This window comes from Lemur catta, chromosome 8 (assembly GCF_020740605.2).
Source record: "Lemur catta isolate mLemCat1 chromosome 8, mLemCat1.pri, whole genome shotgun sequence".
Taxonomy (NCBI): Eukaryota; Metazoa; Chordata; class Mammalia; order Primates; family Lemuridae; genus Lemur; species Lemur catta.
This window is the reverse complement of record NC_059135.1, coordinates 87,820,082-87,842,909: the sequence shown is the minus strand read 5'-3', so window position 1 is coordinate 87,842,909 and position 22,828 is coordinate 87,820,082. Positions and strand designations below refer to the sequence as shown.

Below are 22,828 nucleotides of genomic sequence, written 5' to 3'. Positions count from 1 at the left end.
TGGGGGGGCAAGGGCAATATACATAATCTAAACTTTTGTACCCCCACAATATGCTGAAATAAGAATTAAAAAAAAAAACTCTAGTGTGATAAGTTAAGCTAAAAAGAACTCAAGGGCTCTAGTGCCAGGCTGCCTGGATATATGGGCAGGACCAGAGCTTCAAAGAGTTCAACTAGGAGAAGACTCGTTCTCACGCCCAGACTCTAACGCCAGTGGACTCAGCGGCAGTTGGGAGTGGGAGCAGGGTACCAAGTAAAAAGGGACCTTGCTGAGTTCAGATGTTTAATTCTTTGAATATATTTTCTTGTCTGTCATGGCATTTATTAAGAACTATTGCTAGAATTACTGTACTAATGTGCAGATTGAGTTGGTTGAAAAGGTAGACTGGCTGTCTAAAATCTTTCAAATACCCACTTTCAAAGAGGGCCCCACTGTTGGACAACTAGAAAGAGCCAGAATGCCATGAGGGAGCAGACAGTTCTCACTGTAAGCACAATGCCTGGAGCTTTAAAAAGATGTGTGTGGGATGAGTGTATCCAACAGACAGATCTACAGTAGGGTTTCTCAGCCTTGTCACTGGATACGGTGAGCTGCACAGATCCCTGTTGTGGGGGCCTGTCCCATGCATTGGGGGATGTTTAGCAGCATCCCTGACCTGTACCTACAACATGCCAGTAGCACTCTTGCCCCAGTTGTGACAACCAAAAATGTATCATCTGGGAGACAAAGATCACACCTCCCCCCAGTTGAAATCCCCTAATCTATGGAGAGTAACACAAATATGGCACCATCAAGATATGATGGCACAAAAATAGGGGACAAAAATCTTTGCATTTCCAAGGTCAATTAAATGGCTAAAGGTGGGGATAGGATAGCCCCTCCCCTGCACATCAGCTCTGTTCTCACTCCCTCAGCCCAGATTTGCCCCCCAACTGCAAAAATCTTTCTTGCCCTGTTTCTGCCTTCTCTCCTTTGCTTCTCCAACTCTTGTATCTTCTTTATTCCTTTTCTGGCTCTTTCTATTCTCCTTTCCCTGGTTCTTTTTCCATTACTTGCCCCCTAAATGCTGGTGTTCCACCAGGTTTTATCCTTAACTCTCCATTCTGCTTTCCTTGGTGTAAATTTCACTTATCTTATGACCTCATTTCTCACTTACATGTTGGTGACTGACTTCTAAATCCTTATCTTTAGCCCTTATCCCTGTCCTAAGCTATAATTAAAAACTATAATTAAGTACTAAAGAAGTATTTAAGTATAAAAAAGTACTAAACTAGTACTTCACTATTCCCAACTGGATATCTATACATATTCCATTGATATCTCAAAATTGAATTATTTAAAACTACACCAAATATTTATGAAAATCCCAGGCAACTTAGTCTCATATCATCATCCATCTGATCAAAATTCCATCAAAATTCTAAGAGATGTCTCTGTAAGTCTCCCTCAATCAGCTGATCACCGGACTCTGTTAGAGATTCTGCGGCGGCTGCCTTCCCTGGTCTGGACTTTTCTCTCCAGTCCTGCTGCAGCTGCCCTGGCCCAGGTTCTCTTTGGGACTTTGAAGAAGGCCTCTCCACCTCCAGGCTCCCCTAACTTCTGCCTGCCCAAACACAGGATCCAATCCATCTCTTCCTCCTGTGCTTTTATAGTGACATACTCCGTTATCCACCCAGTTATCCAAACCAGAAACCTGAGCCCCGCCACTGACTCTTTCCTCCTCCCTCCCGCCCACCAGACAGCACAGTCATGATCCTTCTACCTGGGGTCAATCCACTCTTCTCTTTCTACTTCTTCTACCTTAGCTTAAGAAGCCATTATTTATTACCTCAGTTCTTCAATAAAGTCTCCCTACCTCTAATACTGGCTTCATCCAATTTATTTTATACCCAGTTGGTAGAATAATCTTTAAAAATGAAAATCTGCCATACAATCCAGCAATCCCACTTCTGGGTATTTATCCAAAAGAATGGAAAGCAAGATCTCAAAGAGAGATCTGCACACTCATGTTCATTGTAGCGTTATTCACAACAGCTAAGAGGTGGAAGCAATCCAAGTGTCCATCAATGGAAGAATAAAGAAAATTTGGTAAACACATACAAAGGAAGCTTATTCAGCCTTAAAAAGAAAGGAAATCCTGTCATGTGTTACAAGTTGGATGAAATTTGAGGACACTATGCTAAGTGAAATAAGCCAATCGGAAAAAGACAAATATATAATTCCAGGTACATGAGATAACTAGAGTAGTCAAACTCATAAAAACAGAAAGTAGAATAGTATTTCCAGGGACTGTGGGGGCAAGGGTAGGGGAAACGGGGATTTGGTGTTCAAAACATACAGAGTTTCAGTTTTGCAAGATGAAAAAGTTCCAGAGATCTGTTGCAACAACAATATGTACATAATTAATACTGCTGAACTGAACACTTAAAAATGATAAAGATGGTAAATTTTATGTTGTGTGATTTTTACCACAATTAAAAAAAATATATATTCTCAGTGAAAACCCTTCCCTGGCTCACTTTCTCTCTGACCTCTGCACAGTCAGTCTGCTCTGCTTGGAACTAGCTTCAAAACACCTCTCCTCCCCCACTTACTCTCTGGGGCAAACACCTCCTGGCTCTAGAAGCTGACTTCTCCGTGGCTCCCTCCTTTCTGCTCACACAGCCTGTAAACGTACCCCATGAGGCACGTACACAAAGTAGCTGTTGCCACTGTCCATGTCTGCTCGCCCCAAGAAACTGTGGCATCCTCACACTTCAGCATTTTTCATCTGTGTCTCTGGGAACGAGCACATTGCCCAGCTCATTTATCAAGGCGTTCATCAGAACCCAGCGCTCTGCCTAAGAGGAGTTCTGTGGAATCACATTTTCCCCACCTCATTCCGCCCTCAGTGGAACGCTCCTCCTTTCTACCCAGTTCAGCTCCCTTTTTCTAGTGTTCTCCCCTCACTAGACTTCCCACGAGGGCCCGGCCTGCCTTGCCTAATGCCAGCCCTTCCGAGTTCATTTTCCTTCTACTTGTCTCCCATGGCTGCTGGATCCCAAACACTGTATAGTTCTCTCCAGACGGTAGGCAGGAAGACCCATTGAACCCTACAAGTCTCATTTTAACTGAGACCAAATATGATAAAGCAGTGGCCAGTTGGGATCGTTTATATGTAGTTTGAGGAATAATCCTTAAATCCATTACTCTGAGCTATTGGAGAGCAGGTTCATGAAACCTTTCTCCACCTCCCTGTTTTGAAACCAGGAGCCTTTATTATTATTCAGTTCTAGTGAGGCCAACAGATCAGGAGATGATTGCCATTGAAAAGACAGTTTGCTACTCACAGTTCCCAACAAAAGGGGGCATGCCATGCCATGGGGAAGCACCAGGTTCAGTCAGGAGGCAGAGAGAATGAGGAGAAAATGTAAGTGTGAGACTTTATTGAGGTTTTTGAGGGAAGGAACGGGCAGGGCAGGGCAACCAGGCTAAGCAGGTTGAGGACTGGCTCAGTTGACCAGTTTCAATGGGCTCTGGGCTGTAGGTGCTGTCCTGAGTTGTACCTGAGCCTGGGCTGATTAGCTCCCAGGGACAGTTGCCTGATAAACAAGGTGGTTGGGGGACAAGGGCTTTGGATCGGTTGGTTTGCACATGGAAGGTGCACCCACGCATCAGGGGAGTCATTTTCCATCTCTAGGAATCAGCTAGCCCTGAGAGGGCAGTGTCTCCCCGGTCAACAAAGCCCAAAGATATCAAAACCTCATAAAATATATGAAATAAAAACCATGATTAATACACTCCCAACACCAGAATCAGGTATGGAGTATGGCTGCAGGGAGGACAAAGCAGGGGCCAAACAAGGCTAACGCTCCTGATAACTTTGTGGGCAACCCAGATGAGAGCATTCTCTGACTCTTACCAAGTTGATAAGAAAAATTCTCCCACCTTTGGATTAAAAATGTCCGTGCAATTTCTCAGAAGTCAGCTATGAAAACATTTGCTTTAGATTTCCTTTTATATGAAGTTGAAGTGATAAATATATATTTTCCCCCCATGGAGAATATTTATGAAAACTTTTCTGGGAAACATCTTTTTGCTAAATATAGAGTCTCTGGAGACAGCTTAGGAAAGAAACTGAATGTGCTGTCAGTTGTGACCTGACAGTCTGAATTACCATATTTTTATATTGTAACTCCCTTCCTTTAATGATATATATATTCCACTAATGGTGTGAGAGGGATGGAAACTGGCAGTTTTAATAGTGTGTGATGTATGTGCTCCCTCGCCATTGAATGGGAAGTTTTGCCTCAAATAAGAAGCAGCTTCGGCTGGCCTTCGCTGGGGCATGGGCTTCGGAGTGACACTAGGCAGAGGTGACTTTGGTGGTGACATGGTGTGTGAATCCCGCTTCCTCAGTGCACAGTAAAGATGACCACTGGTTTTGTGACTTCCAAACCTCTCACACGTCCCTTTCTTCCCCCTCCCACTTCGCTCCCTCTTTCCTGGCTCTCTCTTCCCCCGCCCCCTTTTCCTGGATAGGGCTCCTAGTCCTCGCAGTGCTTACTGGAACTGATTGTCAATTCAAATGACTCCACTGCGGGGTCATCCTCTTGGAGGGGAGGTGTGACCATTATGTGTCTTCATTTTGGAGACTGGGACATTTTAAATGAGCATAATGGAGTGCTTAGACAGTGGGACCATCAGCCACTGCACTCCTTCATCATTACCCCATTTCTCCCTCCAGATGTCCCAGGCCCACAGACCCAGCCAGTGGGGGGGTGTGAACCCAGAGTGACGGGTGTGTGTTCCCCAGAATTCCTCTCTGTTCCCCTTTTCCCTTCCTCACACCCCTGCCTTATCCAACCCTTTGACATGCTCTGAACACCCTTCTACTTGCAGAGATCAGGAGAGGTTGAGCTATTAGTTGTTTATTCTTCAATCTAAAAGTTCTATCTTCCAGGTATTTTAAGCCTCCTTTCTCCCTATGGAAGAAAATATTTAGGTTCTTCTCAAAGAAATTTTAGTCGTGATCGAGCAGGTAGAGGAGGAATAATTTGGCAGAGAAGTGGGCCCTTCTTAGAGCACTGACACCCCATCATATGGGCAGCCTGTGGTCCCCACTGCCCACAAGAAGGCATCAATGCCTTCTCACTCTTTGGATGACCACTTGAAAAAAGCTCAGGCTTCCAACCTTGACAAGGATTTCCACATGGGGTATATCTGTTATTGGTGTCTTCCTTGATGTACTGTGTTGGCCCCTAACAGAGACATGGGTTGCACATGTGTCTTGAACCCCATGAGCACTGTCTCAGACAACTGTTGCTGTTCTCATCTTCTACCAGCGCAGCTCCCTCCCTTCCTCTTTCTTATGAATGAAATTGGCAAACCCTCCTTCCCCAACCCCATGAACTGTATTGTTTGGCTTCTAAACATCTGGTCTACACAAATGTTTTTAAGAAAAAAATTATCTATGTGTTTTGAACAAAATGCCAAAAAAAGAAAAAAATAGAGCTAAAAGGATTGCTCGAGAGAAACCTGACTGCATGAACATCAACTGAAAGACTATCATCCGTGAGCCGAGCCCAGTACCTGCCTATCATAGGCACTGGCCTTAAGGAGAAAAGAAACCAAGATTTTTAAGATCAAGCATGCAGAACAAGAAGAGAGCTACAATAAGTTAAAGGATACTTTTTAAAAGTTGTAATAAATGAGGAAATATACAATGCATCTGTATTTGTAAAATAAGTACTGCAAAAAGACGAACCTCTCAAGGTGAATTTCAAGCTTTAATGCAATCTCAGTCATATTCTCAAATTTTTTTCTTCAAACTTATTACATATTAATTCTAAAGTTCATCTAAGAGAAAAAACAGATAAGCACATCAAAGGGAAACAACACAAAAGACTATTTAACTTAAATGGAATAAGTAGCCCAGAAATAGATTAGATTATAAAATAAGCATTTAGGGGACAAAGATGGACAATTAAAGACAACACCAGCTGGACCATCCCGGAGGGGAGATAGGATTTTAGATAAAGGAGAGGGGAGACCAGATGTAGAACAGGTGTGGATCATAGAGAGAGGTGCCGGAGCCTGCTGGGGATCTCACAGAGCAAAATTGCAAATCAGAGAAGGAAGAAGATACAAGAAAAAAAATATCGGTCAGGGTCAACCCCAGAGAGGCTCAGAGCCCAGTGAAGGGGTAAGGAGGGATCCATCTCTCCCTCCCTCCCACGCGCCTTCAGTGACCAGCAGGCTACCAAGTTTCTTGGAGGCTTTTCCACCCCTGTGAGCCCAGGCATGGTGGCAAACATGGTATAGTGGGGACAACTCACATGATCCCAGAGCTTAGACACTCTGTGTGGGGCTCCCCTCCAAGAAGAGTGTCACAAGAGTCCAAAGAACCTGCTTTCTTTCATTCAGATGCTGCCTTCCCCACCATTGCCCCGTCCACTGCAACCAGAAAAGTAGTTTGGGCTAAGAATTGGGCAATCGGCCACCCCTCCCCAGGGTGTGTGTGCTACAGGCTGAAGCTTCCACAGAAAGTAAGACCCATGCCTTTCCCTTTGGGGACCTGCAGTTGATCCAGCGTGCCCAAATCGGGAGCTCCCTGCCCAATGGCATTTCGCAGACTTGCTTGCCATTGGGCCAGACAAGCAGACCAGACCCCGTACACTCCAGACTCAAGCAGGTTGCTGGGGACACAGGAGGGAGGCCAGGGAGTTAGACTCAGGTGGTGAGGAAGCCCACGTGGACAGATCTGACAGGAGAATACTGCGGGCTTCCAAGGCCTGGCGAGCTGGAAGAGCGCTCATCCTCCCCACAGGAAATGTAATATAGAAGTGATTGATATTTTTGATACATAAAAGTTAATGCAATTTATAATGGCCACTAAGACCTAAGTAAATAAACCAGAAGAATATAAGATAAAATTCACAAACATAAGAGACATCTTTGTCAATTATAAAAACAATACAAGTAAACATTAAGGTACACATTTTACATATTAAGTTAACCAAATTAAAGTGTAATGGTAATTTATATTGCCAGTAATAGTGTATCAGGAATATCATCACTACATTGCATATAGCATTATACATTGGCACCATCCTTTTAGAAAGTCACATGGCAACATTTCAGGAACCAGATGAAAGATTATATCATTTCATCCTTTGATTTAATAATCCTACTTTCATACAAAAAAAGCTATATACATAAAGATGTTTATCATAATATTATTTTAATAGCAGAAAACTAACACCCAATGGTAAAAGAATAACTAAACTCATTATGGAACTGTGGTGATTTTAAAACATCTGCAAATTCTTTCATCCCCCTGTCATTGAGAAGTATCCCCTCCCCTTGAATCTGGGCTGACCTTGATTACTCATTAGCCCATAGGATTCAGCTGAAGTGGTGGTATGTAAAGGTTGTAAAAGAAAATGCAGCCTCTGCCTGGCTTGCTAGAATACTCCTACTGGAGCCCTGAGCCACCACACAAGAAGTCTTAGCATCCTGAGCTGGCCATGTTGTGAGGAAGCCCAAACTACCCCGTATGGAGAGTCCTCACTGAGATGCAGTGAGACTACATAAAAAGAGAGGGACGCCCTACCAGCCCTCCACTACCCCCGCTTCCTCTGTCCCAGATCCAGCCACCGTATGACAGCAAGTACATGAGCTTAGACCATCAAGACAAGTCCTTCCCAAACTCCTGACACCCACAGAAACCATGAGAGATAATGCAGGGATTGTTGGGGTCTTAAGAAGTTCTTAGTGGTTTGTTGTATGGCAATAGATGCCTAGGACATAAATCTCTGCTGGATACAACATGGTGCAGCCACTCAAAAGCTGAATTTAAAAGACTGTGTAGAAACATAGACTCTTTTCCATAATATTTAATTTTAAAAAGACATAAAATGTTATGGGCATTATGACTGTAGCCATCAAAAACATATTAGGGCTGGGCATGGTGGCTCACGCCTGTAATCTTAGCACTCTGGGAGACCGAGGCAGGTGGATCGTTTGAGCTCAGGAGTTCGAGACCAGCCTGAGCAAGAGTGAGACCCCCTCTCTACTAAAAACGGAAAGAAATTAGCTGGATGACTAAAAATATAGAGAGAAAAATTAGCCAGGCATGGTGGCACATGCCTGTAGTCCCAGCTACTCAGGAGGCTGAGGCAGAAGAATTGCTTAAGCCCATGAGTTTGAGGTTGCTGTGAGCTAGGCTGATGCCATGGCACTCTAGCCCGGGCAACAGAGTGAGATTCTGTCTCCAAATATATATATATATATATATATATATATATATGTATATATATATATATATATATTAGGCAGGGCATAATATGTTTGTTATACTCACTCCTGTACTCCCAGAAATTTGGAAGGCCAACGCAGGAAGATCTCTTGAAGCCAGGAGTTAGAGACCAGCCTAGGCAACATAGCGAGACCCTGTCTCTATAAAAAATTGAAAAATTAGCTGGACTTGGTGGTGCATGCCTGTAGTCCTAGGTACTCAGGAAGCTGAAGCAGGAAAATCTCTTGAGCCTGGGAGTTCCAAGTTATAGTGAGCTGTGATTGTGCCACTGCACTCCAACCTGGGCAACAAATCATGAGTAATAAATAAATAAATAAATAAACGAACATATTTTATAAAACCAGAATGGAGTAACCACGATGGTACTTATGTGACTCCACAATCACGTTAGCTTGGTAACATGATTGATGGCATTATTTTCCTAATGTCTAAACTTACTAAATGTACTTCTAATAATTGTATAATTAATTAATGCATATTATCTGTCCCTCAAAAGAGAAAAATCCATATTAAAGAGTTCCATTTTAAAATACTGCATGAGCAAAATGAAAAAAACCTAAAACTTGAGAAGAACAAAAGTACTGTGACAAAATTCACCCCTTTCCCAAGAGTGATAATAGATGGAGACAGAACCCTTGAGGTTTGCGTGTCAAAATGCAAAAGTTCATCCTCCTGTGTTTTCAGAGTTTGAGAGGAGCCGGTAAATACCACCCATGGCCCAGTAGGCACTGAACAGGTTCTTTTTATCTTATCGCTTTTACTTTTTATGCAGGTGTTTTGTACAAAATGCGAACAACATAGACATGTTTGAAATGTCTAACTGAAAATGTGGCTTTATGGTCTTCTCTCCTGGGCCTAGCTTAGAGACATCTGCTCACAGCATGTCTTCTCAAGTCCAGGATGGCTGGGAGTTAGTCCTCTCCATCAGGAACACATGTGCCTCGCGGAGCTCAGTGACCTATCAACTAAAAGACACATGCACACACTCACTCAATATGCAATGGTGGTGTACAACTCAATAACAGCAAGTAAAACTACTGTTCATCAAAGGGAGGCCAGGCAAACACATAGCAGTCACTGTCCCACTGTAGTTTATCAGATCCACAGGGTAAGGCCTGTGAAGGCCCTTCCTCAGACTGTGGAGTAAATTGCTTGGTGGCCCATCTGGCACTTGTGTGTTACTCTTGAAGAGCGGGGCGGACCTTGGAGAGTCTGCGTTTCCACTTTTTGCTGGTTCAGGCTGGGATCTGGGCATTGCTGCAGGGATGGAACAACTATGGGCTTTTGCAGGTGAAGGCAGTCATTACTTGTAGCAATAAAATTCCCTCCAAACTTTGCTAAGCCTCTTACTTATTTATTTGCCTGCAGTCTGTCACTCTGCATGCAAGATCTTACCTAGACCTAATAATTATGCCTAAGACTCTAGTCCAGAGGTCGGCAAACATTTCTTCTAAAAGGCCAGAGAATAAATATTTTAGACTTTGTGGATCAAAAGGCAAAATCGAGAATATTATGTAGGTACTTATATGACAAGAAAGAAAACAAATGTCCACAAATTTTTTCTACCTGTTTTTGACTCAGGGCCGTACAAAAACAGGTGGCAAGCCAGATCCGTCCAGCGGATTCGCCCCATTTGCAGCTTTGCTCTGGTCTGTGACTCACTGTTCTCAGCACTCCATACCCTTCTCTTCCATCTTACAAGTGGCCACCATGAGGCCATCGAAACAGTACGCTGTTCAGGGAAGGCAACACCTAACCAGACCTCTGTGGCCAATTTGTCTTTTTCCTGTCCTTACAGTGGTGTTTGCCAAAGAACTCCTACTAGAAGATGCTTGAGAAATGCCTGCAAACTTAGCATCTCCTGGCAAAGCTGTCTTTTCAGTCACCACTTGTCACTCCAGTTTGTAGTACAGATAGAATCGGTATTTTCAGCCCTGCTGGGTCCCCAGTCCCTGGACTCTCAGTCAACCTAGATTGCAGGAGGCAACAGAGAAGCCTCCTTGAGTGCAGCCACCCTCCCCTCCACCAATGCCCACCACCGCGGCCCCTGGCCAGCTCATTTCTACGCCAAGAGTGTCAAGAAACAGCCGACACACTACATCATAAAATTTTTCCACCAGTTCCCTAATGCTGCAGACTCAGTCTGGCCCTGGTCAGCCTCCCAACAAACTCAAGGAATCGTGTTTACCAAATGTTTCACCGACATACAGCAAGGTTCACCAGATTTCTAGGTTGTGATACCTGTATATTCCCACCTACCACCTGACCACTTCAGTGAACCCTATGCCACATGCTTAGCTTCCGTGACTTGCAGCCTCCTACTTTAGGGACCGGATCCTGTTTTGTAGCTATTGTATTCTTTGCCTTAATGGTATGGTCTTAGATCATAGCATGAGCTTCTGGAGAGGATGGAGGAAGACACAAGACAAGAAAGAAAAGAGGCATGTTCCAGGTGCCTTCTAAAGAAGGCTCTTAGGAGCTGCTAAATGATGCTTTTGCTTGCTTATCTTTGGCCAGAAGGTAGAGACGTGACAATACCTAACTAAAAGAAGGGCTGAGAAATTCCATCTCCATTCTGGGAAGCCACATGTCTAGTCAAAATATGGGGCTTTATTGCTTTAGAAGTGAGAGTGGTGACTAGGGCTTACTGGCAATTTCTGCCACAGAGAGGTACCAGTATAACTCCCATTTTGAAGATGAGAATACTGAGGCTTACAGGGGATAAGCACTGCTTGAGAGTGAGTGGTAAAGCCAAGTTTCCGACCCAGGCAGTCTGTCTCCAAAGTCTCGTGCTCTTAACAAAGGGTCAACAAGCTTTCGTGCTGGCTTCACACAAACAGCTTGGGACGCCCTCTCCAGCCTACACCTACAACAGATTCTGGGGAAGGAAGCAGCTGTGGCTTTCCTGTCTGATGACTTGGGGAAGTTTAACATTTCTTAGCAGAGTTTTCAGACTAAGTTTGAGAAACCAGAGGGATAAAGGAAGCTATGGTTCCTCCATGGATAAACAAAATGTGCTATATCCGTGCAATGGACTATTCTTTGGCCATTAAAGGGAATGAAGCACTGATGAACACTACAGTGTGGATGAACATGGAAAATATTATGCTAAGTGAAAGAAGCCAGACACAAGGAACCACATATTGTAGATTCCATTTCTGTGAAAGGTCCAGAATAGGCAAATCCATAAAGACAAAGTAGACAATAGTTTCCAGGGGCTGGGAGTGAGGGAAATGGGAGTGATGGCTAATGGGTACAGAGTTTCTTTTTAGAGCAATGAAAATATTCTAGAATCGATTGCGATGATGGTTAGGCAAGTCTAGGAAAATACTAAAAATCATTCTATTAGACACTTTAAATGGGTGAATAGTGAGATATATGAATTATATCTCAAGATAGCTATTACCAAAATAAAAAGTCCAAGGAGATACTGCAACAGAAAAGTTAACTCAAGGCAGTAGCTTGATGTACACATGAGCACTCCATGTGCTTGCAGAAATATTTCATGCTATCTATCAACCATGCAGAATGAAAGCATGCTACGCTAAAGCCACACCCATGTTAGGAATCACAGGTCATAGTTGCTATGGTAAAGATTAAACAAAAAGAGAAGAAAGGAAAGAAGAAAAGAAAGGAAGCTATGATAAAAAATACAGGATGAATGCACTTTCCTTTTAAACTGTTAAAATATTTTTAGCCTTGTTATAGACCAATAAACCATCCTTGACATGTTTCACAATTCAGTATAAGGCCACAGCATTCTGCACTTGCACTGAAAATCTTGTTAGAAAGAAGAGCTTTCTTTAGCTGTGTTGCCTTGATCTGGCAACACAGATGGTACCAAGCACTCTCCTCCACTCAATGCCTGGAAAGAATTATTCAGAATTCGACCTATTACAGAACTAGCCACCTCCGAGATCATCTCCTCAGAAATTAGCCTCGGAAATCCATCCCTTCTTATTTTACAGGCTAAGCAACCAAATAATCAGTGATTTTTACAAGATGATGAATCCAGCAGGGATCAGATCTTCTGATCCACCTCTACCTACCCCAGGCCAGTATACTTTATACTAAGCTCAATCCTAAAATAGCAATGGAGAAACTCTGTGGAAAGGTTCAAAGTGTTTAGTGTAAGTGTTCTCAACAACTGTACTTCATAGAAATAAAAATGTTACTGTGAAACGGGGACAGCAAAACATTAGTGTGTGACGACACATTGTAGCATCGATGGAGGAAGAATCACTCAAGGCAAGTGGGTGTCTGGGCCGCCCTGTGGTGCAGAGATCCTGAATGGGACACAAGGGAGAACAGAGAGAAAAATTACATTTTCTCTCTGTGTCAGGAGATATTTTTCAGGGATAGAGAAACCTGAGTGGAAGACCAAGACTTTGAGGAGGACATCTGCTACCTTAGTAAAGGGTATTAAAAAGAGGAATAGTGGGGAAAGTGTTTTCAAAATGGTAGCTCTGTAATAAAATGCACTTGCCTCTTTTTGTTAGAATAAGAAATCAGGTAAAGAATTGAAATATTTTTAATAACCTCTTGGCCACTGCATTAGACATGCCTAATATTCTGCAATGAAATTGCCACTGTGAATATCCCATTTTGAGTTCTAATAATATTGCAAGGCGGGGCAGTGGAAAGAGCTTTGGTTTTAGAGTCTGGGCTCTTAGTGGGGGCGTGGACCCTCTCAGCCTCTGTGTGCTCATCTGTAGGGTGGGAGTCATCATTCCTGCCTGTTATTCAGGGCTCTCCAGAGACCTAGACAAGTGGGATATATTCAGGGAGAGTGATTTATTTGAAGGAATTGGAGGCTGGCAAGCCTGAAATTTGTGGGGCAAGCCAAAAGGCTGGGAATTCAGGTAAGAGCGGATGTTGTAGTCTTGAGTACAAATTCTACAAGGCAGCAGGCTGGAAGCTCAAGCAAGTTATTATATTGTCATCTTAGGGAAAATTCCTTCTTCTTCAGGAAAGCTCAGTCTTTGTTCTTAAAGTCTTCAACTGATTGGGTGAGGCCCACCCACATTATGGTGGTAATCTGCTTTACTTTAACTCAGCTGATTGTAAATGTTAATCTCGTCTTTACAGCAATGTCTAGACTAGTGTTTGACCAAACAACTGGTCACCACAGTTTAGCCAAGTTGACACATAAAATTAACCATCACACTGCCCTCTGCCTCATGAATTGTTAAGAAGGTATCATTCTTACATATTTTGTTTATGACTTTACTTCTAGCACTTATGTAGTACCTGGTACACAGTACGCACAAAATCAATACTTAATGAATGTACAATGTGATAGCATTTTGAAACTATGAACAAGTGTACATGCTAGGATCAACTGCTGTGGTTTTGGAGAACATGTATATTTTTGAATGCACACACTAAAGTCTCACCCAGTTACACCTTAAACTCACCATTAGATTAATATTCTAGCCCAACAATTCTACTTCCAGAAATTGTTTTCACAGATACACTCACACAGATGCAAACTGACTTGTAGACAAGCTTATTTATTGCAATGTGGTTTGTAAAAGCAAAAATTGCAGACAACCTAAATGCCCATCAATATGGAATTTGGCTAATTAACTCATCAGAATTTAAAGGAATGAAGAAGCTCTTTACATATTGATGTGGAAAGATCTACAAGACAGATATACCGTTAAGCAAGAAAAGCAAGGAGCATAACAGCAAGCATAGCATGATACCAATTATATAAAAGAGAAAAAATAAAGGATATATAAAACATATAAATATATTCTTATGCACAAATATATTCATACACTATATATATCTTTAGAGGTACATAGGAAATTAATCACATTGGAAAGAAGAACTTGGTGTCCAGGAGATGGGGTGAAAATGAGACCTTTTACTACATATCCACTTATATCTTTGTAATTTTGAGCCACATGAGTATATTACCAATGAAATATTAAATTTTTTAAAAGGAAAGAAAATGAGTTCATTTAGTACTTGATATTTTAAAAAAACAAGCAAACAACAAACAAATGGGGGTTTTTTGTTTTGGTTTGTTTTTTGGTTTTTTTTTTTTATTTTTTTCTAAACTTACGTCTACCTGTTTTTGAACTGCATGTCATCTCTTCTGGAGTCTGAGAATGACTATCTCATGGGATGAGAGGTATTGAGAAAACCAATACAGGCTCAATTCTGATAAGAGGAAGACTTAAATTTTAGATTTTGGGATTGATGTTTGGCTTGTAACAGATGCTTCTCTTGAGAAAGGAAAGAAAGAGAGAGAGCAAAGAGTTAGCTCAGAGGAATATTCCAGGAAATTGATATGAGTCAGAAGCAGCAGGAAAAGTTTTTTGAGAAAACAAGTGAAACACATTGGCCCAAACATAGCAACCGTGCAAAAAGAGAAAAAAATCCCAAGTTATTTAGCTGAAAGACAGAATTCCAATGCTTATACTGGACGCAGCCCATCAGAACTAAAGCAAGCAAACCAGGAAAAGATGTTAGGTGATATTTTCAAAGGTATAATCTTAGAAAACCAAGCTTGCAGACTTAAGCTCTCAGTTGTCCAGAGGTTGGCAATTAAATCTATAAACCCAAACCAATTCTTCATCTCTTTCCAATCCCTGGTGTCTGCTTTCTAATGCTTCACCAACTCTCTCAAGCCTGAGAGGAAGCAAAAACAGAAAACTCACAATAGTTCATTTAGGAATTTGGATTATTAGAGCTTTTTGTTTTCTTTCTTCTGCCAGTAAATTGAAATTTCCCTAGATCACATTCTCTACTATTTGCCAACTATGTGGTCTCTTTCTTGCTGTGTCAGTCAGGATATGTTAGGTTATGCTGCAATAATGCACAATCCCCAAATCTTAGAAGCTTGAAAAAAACAATGGTTTATTTCTCAGTCATGCAAGGTATACCCCAGGTTCTTGCACCCTCTGGGCAGCTGTCTTTGGTGTAACACCACCATATCACAACCTACTTGCATGGTCACTGCAGGAGGGGAAGTGAGAACATGAAGACCCACACACCCACACTCAAATACTTTCACCTGGAAGTGCCCTTACACCTCCTCCACTCACATTATATTGACAAAAAAATTCATACAGAATGTCCATCTTCAAATGAGGCAAGTACAATCTTACTGTATGCCTGCAGATGGACAGCAGGAAATATTGTCTTCCATACTTGCTCTGCTCCTGAGCATAAGAAGCCTTGTTATTATTTGGTTTTACATTGGCTTTTCAATCCCTAGTACATGAGAGAGTTCTGTCCTGATGTGTGGGGATAAGAGTGCCTAAATTAATTAATTGTGAGACACAAGTTTGGCCAGCCTTGCCCTGCCTCTCCTCTAACATAATCTACTTTTTAAAAGTTCTGCTTCATACACCAAGGTGATCCTAAGGACTCTATTAGTGGTAGACATTCAATAGGGATCCATTTTCATGAGCCATTCTCATTCCTTTCATTACTCTTTCTTGAAAGTAGTGCCAAAAATCTGTAAAATTAGAAAATCATTTGTTATCTTGGAGCCAAGTTTTAAAATGTCTAAGTTGATAAAGCCCTTAGAAAATACTTCCAACTCACCAATTGCACATTACAGATGAGAAACTTGAAGTCCAGAAATGGAAATGACTTGCCCAAAATTACAAAGCTAATGCATGGAGGATGTTTTAAACCAGTAAATGTGTGGTAATTTGTTACACAGCAATAGAAAACTAACACAAAGTTGTAATCGTCCAAGAGTACTCATATTATTATTGAGACCTGAAGCACTAAAAAGCTATAAAAAGATCTTGGCATCCCACAGTCACTTCCATATGTAACTCAAAATATAATATTATTTTTTGAAATTACACATAGCTTACATGTATGGCATAATTAAAATGAGTTTCTTAGATTTTCTTATTAGAAAAATCTAGATATTTTCATCAAAATAAAACTTTTCTCATACTTAACTTCAATTGTATTTTAGATCAAATGGACCTAACAGACATGTCCAGAACATTCTACTCAACAACTATAGAAAATACATTTTTTTTAAACAGAGTCTCACTCTGTTGCCCAGGCTAGAGTGCCAGTATATACATTCTTCTCATTAGCACATGGAACACTCTCCAAGATAGACCAGATGTTAGGCCACAAAACAAGCCTTCACAAATCTTGAAAAATTGAAATCATATCAAGTATCTTCTCAGACCACAGTGGAATAAAACCAGAAATCAATTCCAAAAGGGACTTCAGAAGCTATACAAACACATGGAAATTAAACAACATGCTCCTGAATAATCACTGGGTCAAGAAAGAAATTAAGATGGAAATTTAAAAATGTTTTGAAATGAATGAAAATGAAAACACAACATATCAAAATCTGTGGGATACAGCAAAAGCAGTGCTAAGAGGGAATTTTCTAACACTAATGCCTACATCAAAAAAGTAGAAAGATCACAAATTAACAACCTAATATCACACCTCATATAACTAGAAAAACAAGAATGAACCAAACCCAAAGCTAGAAGAAGATAGAAATAACAAAGACCAGAGTAGAATTAAATGAAATAAAAACCCAAAAAACAATACAAAAAAATCAATGAAACAAAAAGTCAGTTCTTCAAAAAGACAAATAAAATTGATAGACCACTAGCTAAATAACTAAAAAGAGATAAGAGCCAAATAAACAAAATAGAAGTGAAAAAGGAGACATTACAACTGATACCCCAGAAATAAAAAAGATTATCAGAGAATATTGTGAATGACTATATGCTACAAACTAGAAAACCTAGAAAAATGGATAAATTCCTGCAAACATATAACCTCCTGAGATTGAACCAGGAAGGAGTAGATAGCTTGAACAGACCAATGAGTAGTGTGATTGAATCAGTAACAAAAAAATCTTTCAACCAAAAAAGCTCAGAACCAGATGAATTCACAGCCAAATTATACCAAACCTACAAAGAAGAGCTAATGTTAATCCTCCTAAAACTGTTGCGAAAAATCAAGGGAAGAGAATGCTCCCTAACTCATTCTGTGATTCCAGTATCACACTGATACCAAAACCAGACAAAGAAACAACAAAAAAAGAAAACTACAGACCAATATCCCTGATGAATGTAAAAGCAAAAATCCTCAACAAAATAATAGCAAACCAAATCACAGCACGTCAAAAAAATAATACATCATGATCAAGTGAGTTTTAAACCAGAGATGCAAGGAAGGTTCAATATAGACAAACCTACAAATGTGATTCATCACATAAACAAAATTAAGGACAAAAACTATATGATCATCTAAACAGATGAAGAAAAAACTCAATAAAATTCAGCATCTCTTCATGATGAAAAACCCTCAACAAACTAAGCATAGAAGCAGCATACCTCAAAATAAAAAAAGACATATATGGCAAACCCACAGCCAATGTCATACTTAATGGGGAAAAATTGAAAGCATTCCCTTTAAGAACTGGAACAAGACAAGGATACCCACTTTCACCACTCCTATTCAACATAGTACTCATAGTACTAGAAGTCCTAGCCAGAGTAATCAGGAAAGAGAAAGAAATAAAAAGCAACCAAATTGGGAAACAGAAAGTCAAATTATCTGTTCATTGATGATATGATCTTATATTTAAAAAACCCTCTTAGATTTGATAAATGAATTTAGTAAGGTTTTAGGATGCAAAATCAACATAAAAAATAAATAGTGTTTCTATACACCAATAACAATCTAGCCAAGAACCAAATCAAGAAGGCAATTCTATTTATTATACAGTAACAACAAAAAAAATAAAATACCTAGGAATATATTTAACCAAGGAGGTGAAAGATCTCTACAAGGGAAACATTCTGATTAAAGTAATTGTAGATGGTACAAACAAATGGAAAAACATATCTTGCTCATGGATCAGAAGAATTAATATCATTAAAATGACCATACAGGGGGCCAGGCACAGTGGCTCATGCCTATAATCCTAGCACTCTGGGAGGCCGAGGCGGGTGGATTGTTTTGAGCTCAGGAGTTTGAGACCAGCCTGAGCAAGAGCAAGACCCCGTCTCTACTAAAAATAGAAAGAAATTATATGGACAGCTAAAAATATATATATAGAAAAATTAGCCAGGCATGGTGGCACATGCCTGCGGTCCCAGCTACTCGGGAGGCTGAGGCAGAAGGATCACCTGAGCCCAGGAGTTTGAGGTTGCTCTGAGCTGGGTTGATGCCACAGCACTCTAGCCCAGGCAACAGAGTGAGACTCTGTCTCAAAAAATAAAATAAAATAAAATAAATGACCATACAGCCCAAAGCAATCTACGAATTCAATGCAATCCCTGTAAAACTACCAATGTCATTTTTCAGAGAATTAGAAAACAATCCTAAAATATCAAAAAGAGTCCAAATATCCAAAGCAATTCTAAGCAAAAAGAACAAAGCTGGAGACATTACATTTCCTGACTTCAAATTATACTACAAGGCTATAGTAATGAAAACAGCATGGTACTGGTATAAAAATAGGCATATAGAACAATAGAACAGAGTAGACTACCTAGAAATAAAGCCACATACTTACAGCAACTGATTTTTGGCAAAGTCAACAAGAACATACACTGGGGAAAAGACACCCTCTTCAGTAAATGGTGCTGGAAAATTTGGATTGTCATATGCAGAAGAATGAAACTGGACCCCTATCTCTCACCTTATACAAAAATTAACTCAACATGGATTAAAGACCTAAATGTAAGACCTGAAATTACAAAAATACTAGAAGAAAACCCAGGGAAAACTCTTCTAGACTTTGGGCTAGGTAAAAATATTATAACTAAGACCTCAAAAGCACAGTCAATTAAAACAAAAATGGACAAATGGAACTTAAACTAATAAGCTTCCGCACAGCAAAAGAAATAATCAAAACAGTGAATAGACAACCTGCAGAATGACTAATTGGCATGGCAGCAGGCCATTAGCAAATGGTCACCTATACTCCCTATGGGTTCTCCCACTCCTCCTGCGTTGCTTCTGACAGATGTTTCTGCTGCCATTCCCTCCAGAATGGAAGAAAATATTTGCAAACTATATATCCAACAGAGGACTAACAAGCAGAATTTACAAGGAACTCAAACAACTCAACAACAATAAAAAATAATAATCCCATTTAAAAATGGGCTAAGGACATCAATAGACATTTTTCAAAAGATGACAGTCAAATGGCCAAAAAGCATATGAAAAAAGTCTTAACATCACTAATCATTAGAGAAATTCACATTAAAACCACAGTAAAATATCATCTTATACCAATCAGAATGGTTAAAAAGACAAAAAATATTATAACCGATGTTGTCAAGGATGCAGAGAAAAGGGAACACTTATACACTGTTGGTGGGCATGTAAATTTCTACAACTCTATGGGAAACAATATGGAGATTCCTCAAAGAATTAAAACTAGAACTACCCTTTGATCCAGCAATTCTACTACTGTGTATCTACCTAAAGGAAAAGAAATCAATATATCAAAAAGATATCTACCCTCATATGTTGATCACAGCACTATTCACAATAGCAAAGATGTGGAATCAACCTAAGTGTCCATCAATAGATGACTTGATAAAGAAAATGTGGTATTTATATACAATGAAATACTACTCTGACAAAAAAAAGAATGAAATCATGTCTTTTGCAGCAATATTGATAGAACTAGAGGCCATTACCCTAAGTAAAACAATTCAGACACAGAGAGACAAATGCTGCATGTTCTCACTTACAAGAGGGAGCTAAATAATGTGTACATGTGAACATAGAGTGCTAGAATGTGGAGTGACAGACAATGGAGACTCAGAAGGATGGAGGGGTAGAGAAGTGGGTGATGATAAATTACTTAATGGGTACAATGTATGTTATCCCAGTGATGGATACACTAAAAGGCCTGACTTCACCACTATGCAATTTATCCATGCAACAAAATTACACTTGTACCCCATAAATTTATACAAATAAAAAATTGCCTAAAATCTTAAATTAAAAAAAACAGCTTTTCTTCTTTATCTCCTTTTATTAGATAATAAATTGATTTTTAAGGAGCCTTAAATGAAAATGTCTCATTATGGAATTTCATAAATCAAGGTAGAAATGGGGCACATAGATGGCAGGGAAAGAGACCAGAAATCGCCTCCATCTCAGTTTTCCTCCCAGTCAACAGCCCGACTACCCTGGGTGAACAGGTCTCATGGCAGCAGGGCATTGGCAAATGGTCCCTTTTACTCCCTATGGGTTCTCTCATTCCTCCTGCATTATTTCTGACAGATGCTTGTGCTGCTATTCCCTCTAGTCATGCCAGGAAACTAAACCATGCACAATGAAATTATCAGATGACATTTGGGCCAGAGATGAGGGTACATTCAGGTTGCCTCTGAAAGGAGAGAAACCAGGGAGGCTGGTGGACTGCCCAGGGCCAGGGCTGCCAAGGTCAGCCGTGTGCAAGCCAGTCAGTGCCCCATGACAAGTACAGTAGTCTCCCCTCATCTGTGGTTTCAGTTACCTGCAGTCAACCAGAAACATTAAGTGGAAAATTCCAGAAACACACAATTCATAAGTTTTAAATTCCATGCTATTCTAAGCAGCTTGATAAAAATCTCAAGCCATCCCACTCCATCCTGCCAGGGTTGTGAATCCTCCTTTTGTCCAGTATTTCCACACTGTCTATGCTACCATCCTTAGTCATTTAGTAGCCATCTCAGTTATCAGATTGACTGTCATGGTATCACAGTGCTTGGGTTCAAATAAACCTTATTTTACTTAATAATGGTCCCAAAGCACAAGAGTAATGATGATGGCATATTGTTATAATGGTTCCATTTTATTAGTAGTTACTGTTGTTAATCTTTTACTGTGCCTAATTTGTAAATTAAACTTAATAGTAGGTACATTTGTATAGCAAAAAAAGTAGTATATTTAGGATTCGGTACTATCCATGATTTCAGCCATACAGTGAGGGTCTTGGAACACATCCCCTGGGGGATAGGAGGCACTGCTGTAAACCAAAGCTGCCAAGGCATCTTCCCCCTTCAGGACAACCCCTGCCACCCACTTCATGGATTATAGAGGGGTTATTGGGAATTAGACAGGTAAAGGGATATCAAGAGAGAAGGTACTCACACCTGAGTAAAGAAGCAGAGTTCAGGCCACCAAAAATAGAAACTCGGTTCTACACACCTCGAGCATCTTCAGAAGCCATCCCGGCTTCCCTCAAAGCAGTCCTGTAAAGGCTGAGTGATGGCTTTGATCACCAGCCTCCAAATCCTGCTGCAGCCCTTGCTATCTGTGACCCTGCGCAAGTCATTTAACTTCTCTAAGCTTTCTTTTCCTCATTTGTAAAATGATGATAATAAGAGCAGCTCCCTCATTGGTTTGTTTTGTGGATTGAATGAGTTAAAACATATAAAATGCTTGGCCCCATGTCTGGCAGTTAGAAAGTGCTCAAAACTCTCTTATCAAGGCACTCTCTTTCCAATCTTTGGTAAGCTTTCTCTCACCATGGAAGAAAAGAATAACCATTCTCCACCTCTCTTTCCACTCCCAGCAAGAGTCTTGGTCTTGTTTAACCAAACCCACTTCCCTTGCTTACAGGATAAGGGCAGGTATCACATTGGTACTTTTCTCTGCGTTTAGAGGAACTAGCCCTTGATGTTGCATCGTCCTATTTTTCTACTTTCACGGCTGGTTACTACCCCAACCCCTATCACCTGCCTTCAATGCAGCAGGCAGTTGATGTGGGAAATTGATTTTTTTAATTTGGGGCCTTAATTTGGCTTCTTTTAAGCAATGGAATCATGGATTTGCTATTTCCCAGTTGGAAGGAAGTCTAGACTCAGTATGAGGAGAGGCTGTGTCTCTTTCCCATTCCAAGTTTCCTGTAGAATGAATCACCTCTGCTTGGAGGTAAATTTGGCCAGCCAGTCCAGCACAAATGTGCAACAAACTGGTGCCATCTGGAGAGGGGAAACCACAGATCACGCCTTGCCCAAGGCATTTAGAAAACTCAGGCCAGCACTCAGAGCAACAATAAAAACCAGTGAGAAGAAACAGGCAAAATGATTATGGCTTTAAGCTGTGTGGTCGCTATTTGAAGAGGAGTCAAGGAAGCAGCTTTGCACCCAGTAGAAAGAGGAGAGTATAGGAGGCTGATGGAACCACAGCCCCAACCAACTTTTGAAGCCAATTCACAAAGCTGCATCCTACTAGAAAGAAATTACTCAGGTCTTTAAATTCACAGTTCAAAAATTACATTCCTTTGGTCAACTTTCTAACCTGGCCTTTGGAGGGCCTTTCTCCTCTGAGCCCTGTTGCTCAGGATAAGATGAAAACAGAAATAAGAAATTCCAATGAATTCTTGGATCCCCGCAGAGCTGGTCCAATTGGACTGAATGCGCTCCAAAATCTGAGTAAAGTTGTCTCTCACTCAAAGGCACAAGTGGAAATCTCAGATTCCAAAAATGAGACAAAACAGCAGATAACATTATCTGAGCAATATGAGGTGAGGGAATGTTTTCCTTTTTCTTTCTCAGTGTA

The 22,828-nt window shown here is 40.7% G+C and overlaps 1 long non-coding RNA gene across 2 annotated transcripts in view; it reads right to left on the bottom strand.

Annotated features, from left to right (window-relative positions):
• Positions 1 to 22,828, bottom strand: part of LOC123643511 — a 51,550-nt gene that overhangs the window by 14,257 nt on the left and 14,465 nt on the right. Inside the window, exon 3 of one of the 2 annotated variants that reach the window (XR_006736813.1) lies at positions 9,230 to 9,264. The exons of the other annotated variant lie outside the window; for it this stretch is intronic. This is a non-coding gene — a long non-coding RNA (uncharacterized LOC123643511). Of the gene's footprint in view, positions 1 to 9,229; positions 9,265 to 22,828 lie in introns of those variants that run through there. 2 annotated transcript variants of the gene reach the window in all.